The following is a 13,223-nucleotide window of genomic DNA, read 5'->3' as shown; positions in this document are numbered from 1 at the left end:
CCCTGCACACCTTGGCCACCCGTTTAAGATTCCATACTTTTCCATTGCTCAACCTGACTGCATTGTTCAAAACCTCTACAACTTCCTCTGGTTCATGAAATGGACTATGTCCTTTTATAACCGTACCCGGTTTCTTGACTCGAACCCAATCACCAACCACAATGTCAACTGGTTTAGTACCATGCTGCTCATCATAATGTTTTTTCATAACATCATGTTTTCCTTCATCTTATTCTGAACTGATTCTAAAGACCATTGCATCACGTTACGGTGATGCAACCAGTTTAAACTGTACTTGGTCCTAGGCTCCCGCCCTCTCATTATCACAAAAGGTGACAATTCTGTTACCTCATTCTTCATTACTCTGTATGCCCACACAGCCTTGTGTAACTGTACTTCCCAATCCACACCACTAACACCTGCTGATTGAATAACTCACTTAATCACCCTGTTGAACCTTTCCACTATGCCATTGCAACTAGGATTATAAAGGGAAGTAGTTTTATGTTGAACACCAATTCTTTTGAAGTAACCTTTCGATGCCTTGGACAAGAACTGAACACCACTGTCACTTAGTACCATCTTAGGTAAACCTTCAGACACAAAAACCTTATCTACAGTAGAAATTCCAAAACGCATTTCGTGTATACTCTCTCCACAATTTCTACAACAGGCCACCTTGAAAACAGATCCATCAACACTATTACGTATTTTTGTTCATCACCAAATGGTCCTGCAAAGTCAATTGCCACATATTCCCATGGTTGTTTCGGCAAGAAGTGTTCATTCATTGGCGGTCTGAATGTTTGCAACATCTTGTCAGCATTCGAACACTTGGAACAATTCCTTACAAACCTTTCGACCTCAATATCCACATTAGGCCACCAAAATAACCTTCTTACCACACCCTTTGTTTTTACAATGCCAAAATGTCCTTCATGACATAGATCCACAATTACTTCCCTCAAGTTCTTGTGAGGAATAATTTGCTCACCTCTCATTATCGTACCATTCTCCACAGACAACTGCGATCTCACTTCCCAAAAAGGTTTAACCTCCTCCCGCAATTTGCTTTTATCAGGCCAATTTCCTTGCAAAAAATTCTTAACATCAATCAGTACTGTATCTTTATAATATTCCGATATCCATTCTTCCCTGCACACAGCATGACTACCATCTGCATGTACAAAGGCTACTTGAAAATTATTCCAACTCTCATCCATACACTCTTCCAATTTAGTAGGCATTCTAGATAGGAAGTCCGTTACAAGATTGTCCTTGCCAGGTAAATATATCAGTTTATACACATAATCCTGCATTCTTGTTGACAATCTTGCAGTCCTCGCAGAAGCATTAACAGTTCCCTCCGTTGTAAATAATTTCACCAATGGCTTGTGATCACATAAAATCGTTACTGGTTTTCCCCACACAAAAACTCTAAAGTGATCCAGAGCCCACGCCCATGCCAATGCTTCCCTCTCAAATGTGGGATACCTTTCCTTAGTTGGCGATAAAGCTCTAGAAGCAAAGAAAATGATAAATTCCTTCCCATCCTTATCCTTCTGGCTTAATACCGCACCTAACCCTTTACCACTGGCATCAGTTGTGATACAGTTATCCAGGTTAGGATCAAAACAGTGCAAGCTTTGAACTTTATTAATTTCTGAAGTGATGCAATTGAATTCTTCCTGGCATTTCTTAGACCATTCAAACTTGACTTTGTTTTTCAATAGCTGTCTCAAATGGAAACTTTTGTCAGCAAATCATGGAATAACTTTTGTACAGTATTCCACTAATCCTAAAAAAGATCTGACATCATCTTTAGAGCTTGGAAGCGCAGCATCTTTTATAGCATTCACCAGAGACTCTTTAGGTCTGACACCTTGGGCTCTTATGTCATGACCCAAATAAGTGACGCTGTTCCTTACAAATTTGCATTTTGAAAGTTCTACAGTTAAACCACTTTTCTCCAATATGTCCATCCCCTCTTTCAGTCTTGAATCATGTTCGACATTGTTCTTCCCATAGATAAGAATGTCATCCTGTAAAAAATTTATACCAGAAATAGTCCCAAATAACTGTGACATAAGTATTTGGAACACCGCGGCAGCAGATGCTAATCCAAAAGGCATCCTGTTAAATTGGAAACACCCGAAAGGTGTAATAAACGCTGTGTACTTTTTGGAGTCAGTAGTCAGGGAAATCTGATGATATGCAGCAGATAAATCTATGGTGGAGAATATTTTTGAATCCTTTAAGGAGAGAACCATTTCATTAATCCTAGGTAAAGGAAAACGATCAATAACGATATTATCATTCAAATGACGTAGGTCCACACATAGACGAATTTTTCCATTGCTGCGTCTAGCGACCACCAATGGAGAAATCCATTTTGATGCTTCAATGGGTTGAATTACTCCTAATGCCACCAATCTTTCCAGCTCATTTGAAACTTCGTCTCTAATCAAAATAGGAACATTCCTAACCTTGTGTACCTTCGGAACTGAATTGGCCTTCAAAATTATCCGATGTTCAAAACCCTTTAAATTTCCCAAGCTCGTGTCAAAAACTGAAGGAAATTTACATAACAGATCCTTTGCGACATCCAACTCTTCATCCACCACCTTCACCTGTTCTTCACTGTTTGGATCCAGGACAATATGCAATTTGCCCTGATCAATCCAGCCAAGAACTGGTGGTCCTTTCTTACTTATGTACAACTTAGCTCGAGTGGATCTGTTTTTAATTCTAAAGGTTAACCATCTATAACCTAACATATCGATTTTATCACCACTATCACCTTGCGGTTGTATGTTAGGTTCACATAACTCCATACCAATCTTCCCTACGTATTTATCTCTCCATTCCTCATTCACAATGGTATATGGTGAACCAGAATCAGCAAAAATGTTCATGATAACTCCTCCAATGCTTATTTGACACTCTGGCTTGTTTCTCCCTGGCTCCCCATTAACATACAAAATCAAATTTTTTGTAGAGCATACAATACTATCACTTCAAAACACATGACTTCTTCCATCCTCTTCATCTTCCCGTTCTGAATTTTCCAACACACACTTCACGTTACTATCTTTCTTCCTGCAAACCTTCGTAAAATGACCAATCAAACCACAATTTCCACACTTTCTTTGGATAGCTGGACAAGTCTTGCTATACGCTAAGTGATCCTTATTACCACATCTGTGGCACCTATTTTTTTCTTTAGACAATGATTTTGATTGGGCATTGAAAGACTTACTGGCAGGCTGGAGGATATTGTAAGACTTACTTGCAGGTTTGGCGTTTATTTTACAAACTATCTCAGACTCCTTAACTTTTAACAGTAACTCCTTGGCACATCTACCTGACATCTCAGCTTTACGCACAATGTTAATAACCTCCTCAAGTGAAGAATCCCCATTCACCCATAAGCGTTCTTGAATGCCTTGATTATGAATATGCATAACCAATTGATCCCTAATTAACTCAGTTTGTAATGCTCCAAACTTGCAATCAATTGCAAATTTTTTAAGTTCAGCAACATAATCATCCACATATTAGTTCTCATTTTGCTTACGTTGAAAAAATGTATACCTAGTAATACCTATACAAACCTTCAGTGCAAAATAAGTGTCAAGATCTTTCAATGCCGCCTCAAAAACATTCTGATCTCCTGCAACCGAAGCCTTTAACATTTGGTTATACACTCCTAACCCATAAGGACCTAAAGAATGTAGCAAGATATGTTTGTTTTTGTTCTGCTGACATGTTACCTGAATCACCTACTGCATCAATGTAATTTATAAAGTACTCCTTCCACTCTAACCATTTAATCGATGGTTCAGAACCTGTTGGCCAAAATGCATGTGGTGGTGAAATGCTAAAATTCTGTGTTGCCATTCTACAATAACTACTCCTAACTTATATTTAACACAAAGATATGGAAAAAAAAAAACAATGCAACTAGTTAACTGTTTTCCATTAGGAATATCCTAAAGAATAAAGATGGCCGCTAAACACATTGGTTAATTCCAAGGAATCCGATTTAGTCCAGTAGCCAGAAACGTGGTTTCCAAATGAAAAAAGAGTTGTTGAAAACCAGCGAGTATTGCAGCACAATAAAGTCACCACGATCTTCAGTATCTCCACGATACGCCCAGCAAAAACATGAAGCTTCAGTATCTCCACGAGTCCGAGCTCACAGGCAAATAATCATCGTTGCCCAGCAACAACATGAAGCCACGGAATCCATCAAAATGGCCGCCGGCATACACAACCGGCATTCTCGTTGTTATGGCAACTTGACGCACGCACGACGCATCAAATTACTGTTGTCCAGAGCCCAAATTAACGTCCTCTGTGAATCCTGCTATTAAACAGCACGACTGCTGAGCACACCATCCGAATTGATCGATCCTCCCAGCTGCTATACACATGCCAGTAAGTAAAAACACTTGGTCGGCACAGGAAGAGTGTTCCGCAGCACCACACCAGTCCACACAGCGCAGCACGCGTATTCCTTGGCTCCAGGCGCTCGTTGCCAAATTGTAGTGAAGACATCACAACAATTTAAGTGTAATACACTTTATTGCCCGGAGCCTACGGGAAAAGCCTCTTCTCCAACCGCTCTCCCGTTTCGTTTCTTCGATGCGATCCACGGCGCGCAAGCCGCAGTGGAACGCGTTTGAATGTAAACACAACACATAGTTCATCAAATGAAACCTAAGATGTGAAGATGTACAGTAGTAATTTAGGTTTACTTTCAGTTCATTTTTCTCTCCGACATTCACCTACTTATAACAGAACCGAACAAATCTGCTTGATTGGCTGTAATTTCCGACTGTGCTTTACCTCAGTTGACTTGAATACAATGTAGGCCTCCCAAGGGAACTTAGCTGCCAAGGTGCTGGCGAGGAATAAAGGTAAGATGCACAATAATTGAGCAGCGTAAAGTCTTGCCTCTGTGAGAGCTACTGGCATTGCCAATGTTTTTTAGCCATGCTGTGCAACAGCATAGCTGCTGTTCAGCACTGTGAAATGTTAGTGGCGTGGCAGATAGGAGAGTGGCGTAAAGGAGAATGGCGCAGAGAGGTGCAGATCAGAGTAGTAAAAAGTAGAGTGGAATAGACTGGAGAGACGTAGAGTAATGTGGCATAGAGTGGAGCAGCGTAGAGTAAAGCAACGTAGAATAGAGTGATGTAGAGTGGAATGAAGTGACAGAGTGGAATGGAGTGACTTAAAGTGGAATGCTGTACAGTAGAAATGCTTAAAGTACAGAGGCTTAGAATGGAGTGGAGTAGAGTGCTGTAGAATTGCACTCTACGGAGTGGCGAAGAGTGGAGTACCATGGATTATAGTGCCAGAGATTAGACTGGTATAGGTTGGAGTGGGTAGAGTAGAGTGGAGTGGAATAGGTTGGAGTGGAGTAGACTGGCATAAAGTAGAGTGACACAGAACAGAGTGGAGTGCAGTACAGTGGCATAGAGTGGCATATACTAGAGTGGCATATAGTCCAGTAGGTAAGAATGGAGTGGAGCGGCTTAGAGTAAAGTGGCCTGGAGTAGAAAAACACAAGGTAGAGTGGCTTAAAGTGGAGTGGCACAGAGTACAGTGATGTAGAGGGGAGAGGCGTAGAACAGAGAGACCCAGACTAGAGAGGCTTAGAGTGAAGTGGTGTACAGTGGAGTGGAGTGCCTTTGAGTGGCAATGTGTGGAGAGGCGTGCACAGAATAGGGTAGAGTACAGTGGTGGAGATTAGACTGGTATAGAGTAGAGTGGAACAGAGCGAGGTGGAGTGCAATGGACTGGCGTAGAGTAGAGTGGCGCAGAGTAGACTGGGGAGGAGTAGAGTGGCACAGAGTAGAATAGAGTAGCGGAAAGCAGAGCGCCATACACTGGAGACATAAGATTAGGTGGAGTGGTGTAGATTTGCATGGCATAGAGAAGTGTGGCATAGAGTGAACTGGAAAAGAGTGGAGCTATGTTTAGAGTGGTGAGTGTATTCCTGAAGCTTATGGTCGATAGCTAGAATGATATTTATGGTTGATCTCAAAAGCTGTACAGATTATTTGTAAAATCCCATTTTTAAAATGTGTTCCACAATCAATCTCAAAAGAAGTAGAAAGTCAAAGTGTAGGAATTAACTCCCTCAACAGCAATTTGGAAACTGTAAGGCTATCTAATCTCCCAGAGGGAAATGCCTTCACCCATTGGAAAAGCAAGCAGATAACTACCAAGATGTACTTTAAACGTAAGCCTAGGGCAGATTGATTTTTATTCTAATTCTCTTAGCAAGACGTGAGATTTGCAGGAAATGGCTTTGACGCTGACCCCCCATTAGTTGTATACTGCAGCGTTTCCCAACCTGTGGTCCGCGGACCCCTAGGGGTCCGTCACACATTCCCAGGGGGTCTGCAGGCCTGGACTGGCATGAAGGCACTTCTCCAGCTGGGCCCTCTGCAGAAAAATGTGCATGCTTTTTTATCTGGTTATTTATTTGTGCGATGGCTTTAAAAGCACTGCAAAGTTCAGTGTAAGCTTTCGGACAAAAATAAAAGTGTCAACTGTGGTGATTAAGATACCAGCTGGAGAGATGGGAGTTTGTCTATTGGCAGATTTGACTCATTGGAGGTAGTGCAGATGGTTAATATGCCAGATGCAAAGAACATGTATCATGCAATGAACCACATTTTATGTGCATAGCGCTGTGAGTTACCGCTTTTGTCACAGAGATTCTTTGGTTATTGTGAAGTTCATAAGTCAAAATCATAATCTAGCACAGTGAATTATGAACTACCAACAAAGAACTACATCGAACAAATTAGAAAATTATATTTTTTCCAATTCTTTCATTACTGCAAAAAAAAAAAAAAAAAAAAAAAAAAAAAGGTTTGCTTGCATAGGAGTATGCTATTATTAAAGTCAAGGCTAGCCACTGTGTTATGTTCTGAATCCTGAGTTTTCTCCAGACCAAGCGCTCTTAGAAAATGCCTAACAGTATGGATGAGGTGAATCCTACACCTTGTAGTCCCCTGTAAAGTGTTTTGACACCCAACACTGGTATGAGAGGTGCTATAAATCAAATTAAATACATGTGACAGAGAGGCTATGGTAAGATGAGAGGCCTTTATGGTTTTACTTCCTTTGCCCACCACACATTAAGTTAAAAACTTTATGTATCTAAAAAATAAAAACAAAAATCGCTTGGGAAATGTAGAATGCGACTTGAGGATTCAGCTTTCCTAAATAAAACCAAAACATTGAAAAGTTAGTCTCCAAGATGCAGCACCAACTTTCCCAGTAAAGTTTTCCAATTTTTGAATTTTTTTCCAATATAAAATATTGATATGTTTACTAATTTGAGTATCTGTTCAGCACGTACTTGTTTGTGTATTTTTTGCGAATTACTGTTTTAATGTTTGAAATTTAAATTGTACAAATTTCTTGGGGGTCCCCGGTTTCCAGTAGTTATTCAGTGGGGGTCCTCAAGAGTCAAAAGGTTGGGAAACACTGGTATACTGGATTATAGCCGCCATTTATGTCAGTCATCTTGACAAAGGGTGCAATTCTAGAAGCCTGGAAAAGACCTGGAAAATGTTTGAAGCATGGCAACGTGTCCAATGATTACATAGGTATGAGGCACTACTGGACAGCTTATCCACAGCTGTATTTATGCGGAATATTAGTTAATTGCCTCGATGAGGCCTAACAGATAATTATCACGAAACTGGAGTAGTGCTGACGGTAAACTGAGGACAAAAAAACAAGACGTACCTTAAACCATTACAATTTGGAATGTCAAAAAAATCTGGATGGAGTCTTGTAGATGGGTCTTCTGATTTGCAAATATGATTCATAATAGTAACTGTTCTTCTGCTTTGATTATTGAAATAACATATCAGATTGCAAATATCTTCAGCAACGTTTCAAAAACCTGTATTTTCCACAGTACTTTTTGACTATTTTATTCAACCTATCCGTACATGCATGGGACTGTTATGCGAACATTTACACGTAATGAGTGAGCCAAGATATATTTATGCTCAGCATTCACATACAGATCCCGATCATTTTTCTTGTAGCCTAGTCTCTCTCATTAAAATTTTTCTGGGGCATTTTCCTGTAAATCTCTCAGTTTGCTTAAAGTTATCTGCATTGAATCCATATAGAAATAATTTCCATTACCTGCAGCTTGTACTGAATTAGTTCCCAATTCGCCATTTTCACCCTCTTGTACAACCTTCTTACAGTACAGCATTTTAGTTGTGGAAACCATATTTAGCTAGATAACTTCACAAAGCAAGCATATCAAGTTTACAGTCCCCCTTTGCCTTAGATGCTACCAGTAAGTCATCAATATATCTGCACTAAAAACTGAACTGCATGGCAGATTCAAACTCTCGATCTTTCCTCTAGATTTGACAACAAATGAAAGGACTTTCTGTATACACTTTTGGGATTCTACACCATAAGAGAACTTTATTCAGAAACTGAAATGCAAAAAGGAATTCTGATTCCACATACAAAGGACTTGAGAAGAACACTTGGCTTAAGTCGATGACTGTATACTATTCTGCTTCTAATTCGGTAGCACTATACAACATGAAACAACAATCTTGTTAATCTTCAAGATATCTTGTGCGATTCACCACCTGCCATTCGGTTTTTAAATTCCCACCATGGGAAAGCTACAAAAACTACTAAATACCTCACAAAGAATTTCTTGCTCAGTTATCTTTTGAATTACTGCTTTCATTCCCTCTCGAGTCTGGTGAGTTTATTTAACAAATTGAATCCACCATCTTGTCTTTCAATCTCACATTATCCGATCTGCAATAAGCCATGCAAATCATTTCCCAATAAGTTCAAAGGACTTGAATCATGGAAAATAAACTGGTGCTTGTTTCTCCATCTGACCAATTTTAGCTGGAACATCTGCTGTAACCCGAACAAAAGTTTGTTTATTACTGATCCCTCAAACTTGTACTTCTCTTCTCGAGAGGGGTACATCTGTAAAATGTAGACAGGTAGAGCTTGTATCAAACAAAAATTAAACAGGATGGCCACTGACTTCTCAGTCAATGTATGGGTCACTTTGGTCTACTGCAAGGACTTATCCATGTAAGTAATCTTCCTCAACCTTCAAGCACCGTCCTTGTGAACTACTTACTACTAACTAATATTAATCCTAATGTGATTTTCGTTGGGTGTGAATTGTCTAGTGAGGTGTAAGGAGTGGACTTTCTGCAGACATCTGGAGGTTGTTTACAACCTCCAAACTTATTAAGAAATTTACAAGCCCTGATGTGTTTTTTTAATTTAACTTTGGAAGAGCTTACTTGCTATGTTATGCTGACAGGATTGAGCCTTTGTAACTCCCATGTTTTCTGGAACGAATTACATGAAAACACATCCATCTTTTGTGGACTGCAAGCAGACACTTTAGTGATTAAGTATTCACAGACTTGCGACAACATGACAAACCTATTGAATAGGACTGTTCTCAAAATGTCAGGCTAAACATACATAGTGTACAAAGAGGGACAGTTGACTCTACAACATCTAGATTACACATGTATTTCTCTGCTGAGTAACAATCCTACTGACAAAATACTACAGTGCAAACAGCTAGATTGAAGAAAAGCCCTTTTTTACGGGGAAAACAGATTTTGGTTTCTCCCACACCTGCACTGGCAGCACCAACAAAAGCTAGCATTACTAATGTGTGTATGCTACACCTTCATTGGGTGCAGAAAACTGCAGTTTTAAATGCAACTGATGTAAAATTTTAAAATCATCCAATGCAATATACCCACGCATAATAATAATAATATGGTCAACACAGACGGCTCTGCACAGCGCATGGTTGACGCTAAACAGAAGTGCTCTGTGCCTTGAGTTACAGTGCAGGGAGCCTTTGAAGATCGTGACTTCAAGGCACTATGCACATACACTAAAGGTCTGGGTGATTCCTCTGCATAACAAGCACAAATACAGGGCCTACTACTTGATTTTCAGATGGCTGACCCACCAGATCCCACACTTATTTGGTCAGATTCAACATTCTATGTGCTAGGCTACAATGTAGAATTAACACACAAACACTTAAGCAGATTCAGAATTTTAAAGGAGAAGCCAATACAACGTAAACACCTCTGCAGAAAGTTAGCTATTTCTATTAGACAGGCTTCCGCTGGTCCATGTATAACACACCATTGCCCCAAAAAAGTGAAGACTTGGCTGCAAATGCAACAGTGCAAGCCTTAAAAAGTAGCTACTCTAACTAAACCTCACACTAATATCGATGCAAACATTTTAGTCCCACAACAAGCAACACTGAAAGTTGAAAAGCCTCCTGATGGTTTACCCGCCAAATACTCTTGCATTCTTACTCAAGATAATATAGCTGGGACTGGATATAGGCATAGTTATAATGAGCAAATTCAATTAGATTCAGTCTCATGCAGAGATAGCTTTTGCTCATGCTGGCATCAGCTCTACTACATCAATGCTACCACAATGACAGTGGTGGCCATTTTCACCAAAACATACCAAAAAATATCTGCATCAATGCAACATTTGTGAACAATAAAAGCATTCATCGGTTGTAAGATCAGCATTTACTCCCCTTATTGTCTGACAGCCCACTCGCAGTAAACTTTCTCAACCATGTTGGCCATTACCAAATGTCAATCAACATAATTACATAATGTTTGCAGTATATTCATGATCCAGAATTCTTTGAGTGTGGCCACAAAAGACTGCCACTGCTTGAGTGGCCATAAAAGACTTGCAGTGTCCAGTAGCAATGGAAACAGCTTATGACTTTGTTTCAAACAATGGTCCTGCATTCACCACAAAGTTGTTGATGGGTGTTATCTGTGTTCTGGAAGTATGACTACTATATTTGCAAGCATTCCACTCAGAATCAAACAGCGTTGTACAGCGAGTCAACAATACACTTAAATAACCCTTGACTGCTAGGTTATTGGCTACAGGATTGACAAGGCTACATTGTCTGTATGGGGTTTAGAGAGCTCTAAAAGGTTGCCCTGAGGAGTATTAAGTCTTCACACTTGATACAAATTACTCCTTGGAGTACCAAAGTATGTACCTGATCTTGATTTCACTGAAAAGTCAAAGCACCTGACCCTATTTCATGGTTTAATATATTACTGACTGTCCAAGAAACTAAAGTGTCCAACGTAAAGAGAAAGTTATTAAAGCTGCTGGTGGGTGGCTACACAAGGTCAGAAAGTAGTTCAGAAAAAGATCCAAGTCAAGCCAGTCTTTAGGCCATCGTACAGACAACCTGTTGCAGTTCGTGTTGTGGAAAACACGCAGAAGGTAATTTTGCCACCGCGTCCAGGTGCAATGACAACAGGAAAGTGTTGATCGATCACATCAAAAAGCCCTATATGGCTGATTCTGTTCAGCAGACCTCCAGTGACACTAAAGTGCCTATGAAGGAGATGAAAACAGACTCTTCTTACTCTGGAGGAATTACCCCAAGAAGAGTACAGCCATGCTGAAACCCTTAACCTCACTTTGGGTATTGATGAGACTGCTGTGTATCTCCAGTGCCAGCTTTAATCTGCAATATTAACAAATGCAACCTCTGCAACTGTGGTTTATTATGAACCACCATTAGAAGCCACATTAAATGAAATGATAGAGTTGAAAGATATTATGATGTATAAAAATGAATCCGTTCAGGTTTTGAAGCAACAGAAATAATCATTCCTCCAGTCAGCAATGATCATATATCTGTTTTGCTTCTGGAGTTTGTCATTCTAATGTGAATTACATTTTGCTCTTGCTGTGTTCCATGAACTGCAACTAAATTCTTCTTCTCACATAGCACAAAGGGATTATCATGCTTTGAACATCACTGCTTATCCTGTGCTGCACCATGTTATTCGGGAAAGGGTTCCTTATCAAATCATGGGTCTGATAAAAATGATTCAATGATAAATACAGTTTAACAAAATCTCCCTGGCTGACATCATAATTCCAGGCCCTTTTACAAATTCATGGGACATAAATGCTCTTCAAAAATGAATGAATGGTTTGAGTTCATATAGTGCAGTGGAAATGAGGATCCTTTTTTAAATGAGTATGTTTTGTTTTCAGCATTATAGACATCACTGTATTCATCATTCAGAAAGCCCTACAGGAAGCATTGTCAAACGCTGCCCATAAAAAGTCCTGAAAGGTTTGAGAGATTTCCCTAATTTAATGATTATGACAGGTCTGATGCTTCTGCTTTTTCTTAATGAGAACCATTACAAATGAAAATGAAACAGATCTTGTTCTCACATCATAGGTTAATTCCTTCCATGCACTTTATTCTTTCATTTGCATAACAAAGTTATGCCTCGTGAGGGGCATGGCAGGCTGCGGAGGTTCAGCAGCATGCTGAGCACTTACCAGGTTTCCTGGGCAGTGACCGTGCGGCACGCCCTCGAACCGAATTAGCGCGCACGATGTGCTGCCGTGTTTTGCAGGAGTTGTGGGGGCCGGGGGGTGTCTCCAGGGGGCTCTGATGGGCTGAGCGGCCTCTCCAGATATACGCTTTGGAACAGAGTCGCCTTGGAGGTCTGTTGGTCGCGCCGAGCTGCAGCACGTGCTCCCCTACAAGGGGGAAGAGGTAGAGCCAGCACAAGCGGAGTCAGCAGAGAGCCTGCCGGATTGCCCAGGAAGATGGTAGGGAACGCAAAGGTGGCGAGGGAGGCGGCAGAGGGGGCCAGAAAGATGGTAAGGCTTCACAAAGGGGTGGGGAGACTCCTGGCCTGGCCCCCCAGTACAGAAGAACAAAACTGAGGTGGGCAAGCTGGTAGTTTCTTGAATGGAGGATTGGAGGGTGCTTTGGAAGCCACTAAATCTGTCTCCTCGAGGCCGAGTGAGGGCCAAACCAGGCAATTGGGGACAACATGTGAATGTAGTAGCGTGATTACACTGAGTAATGCGACCAGAAAACAGAGAAGCAGCCCAGTTATCAAACCTAAAACTAAAGTTACTCCCTCATTGAGATCTTATTTTAAAATCAGGCCAGTAATAGCGGATATCTCCCCTAGGATGCCCGCAAGCTATGAGGGGAGGAGAAGGTGACTGGAGGGAGTGATTCAGGGTTAAGAGGTACACCAGCTAAATCTAATGGTCCCTGAGGAGTCAAGTGTGGATAATCAAGGGTCCCCCCCACACAGTCCTATAGAGAAACGGTC

At 40.7% G+C, this 13,223-nt stretch overlaps 1 protein-coding gene across 10 annotated transcripts in view; it reads right to left on the bottom strand.

Annotated features, from left to right (window-relative positions):
• Positions 1-13,223, bottom strand: part of DOCK7 (dedicator of cytokinesis 7) — a 1,022,674-nt gene that overhangs the window by 340,183 nt on the left and 669,268 nt on the right. The gene's annotated exons all lie outside the window — the stretch shown is intronic.

The sequence above is a fragment of the Pleurodeles waltl genome, chromosome 4_2, assembly GCF_031143425.1.
Source record: "Pleurodeles waltl isolate 20211129_DDA chromosome 4_2, aPleWal1.hap1.20221129, whole genome shotgun sequence".
Taxonomy (NCBI): domain Eukaryota; kingdom Metazoa; phylum Chordata; class Amphibia; order Caudata; family Salamandridae; genus Pleurodeles; species Pleurodeles waltl.
The sequence above is the reverse complement of the archived record's forward strand: the minus strand, read 5'-3'. Positions and strand labels throughout refer to the sequence as shown.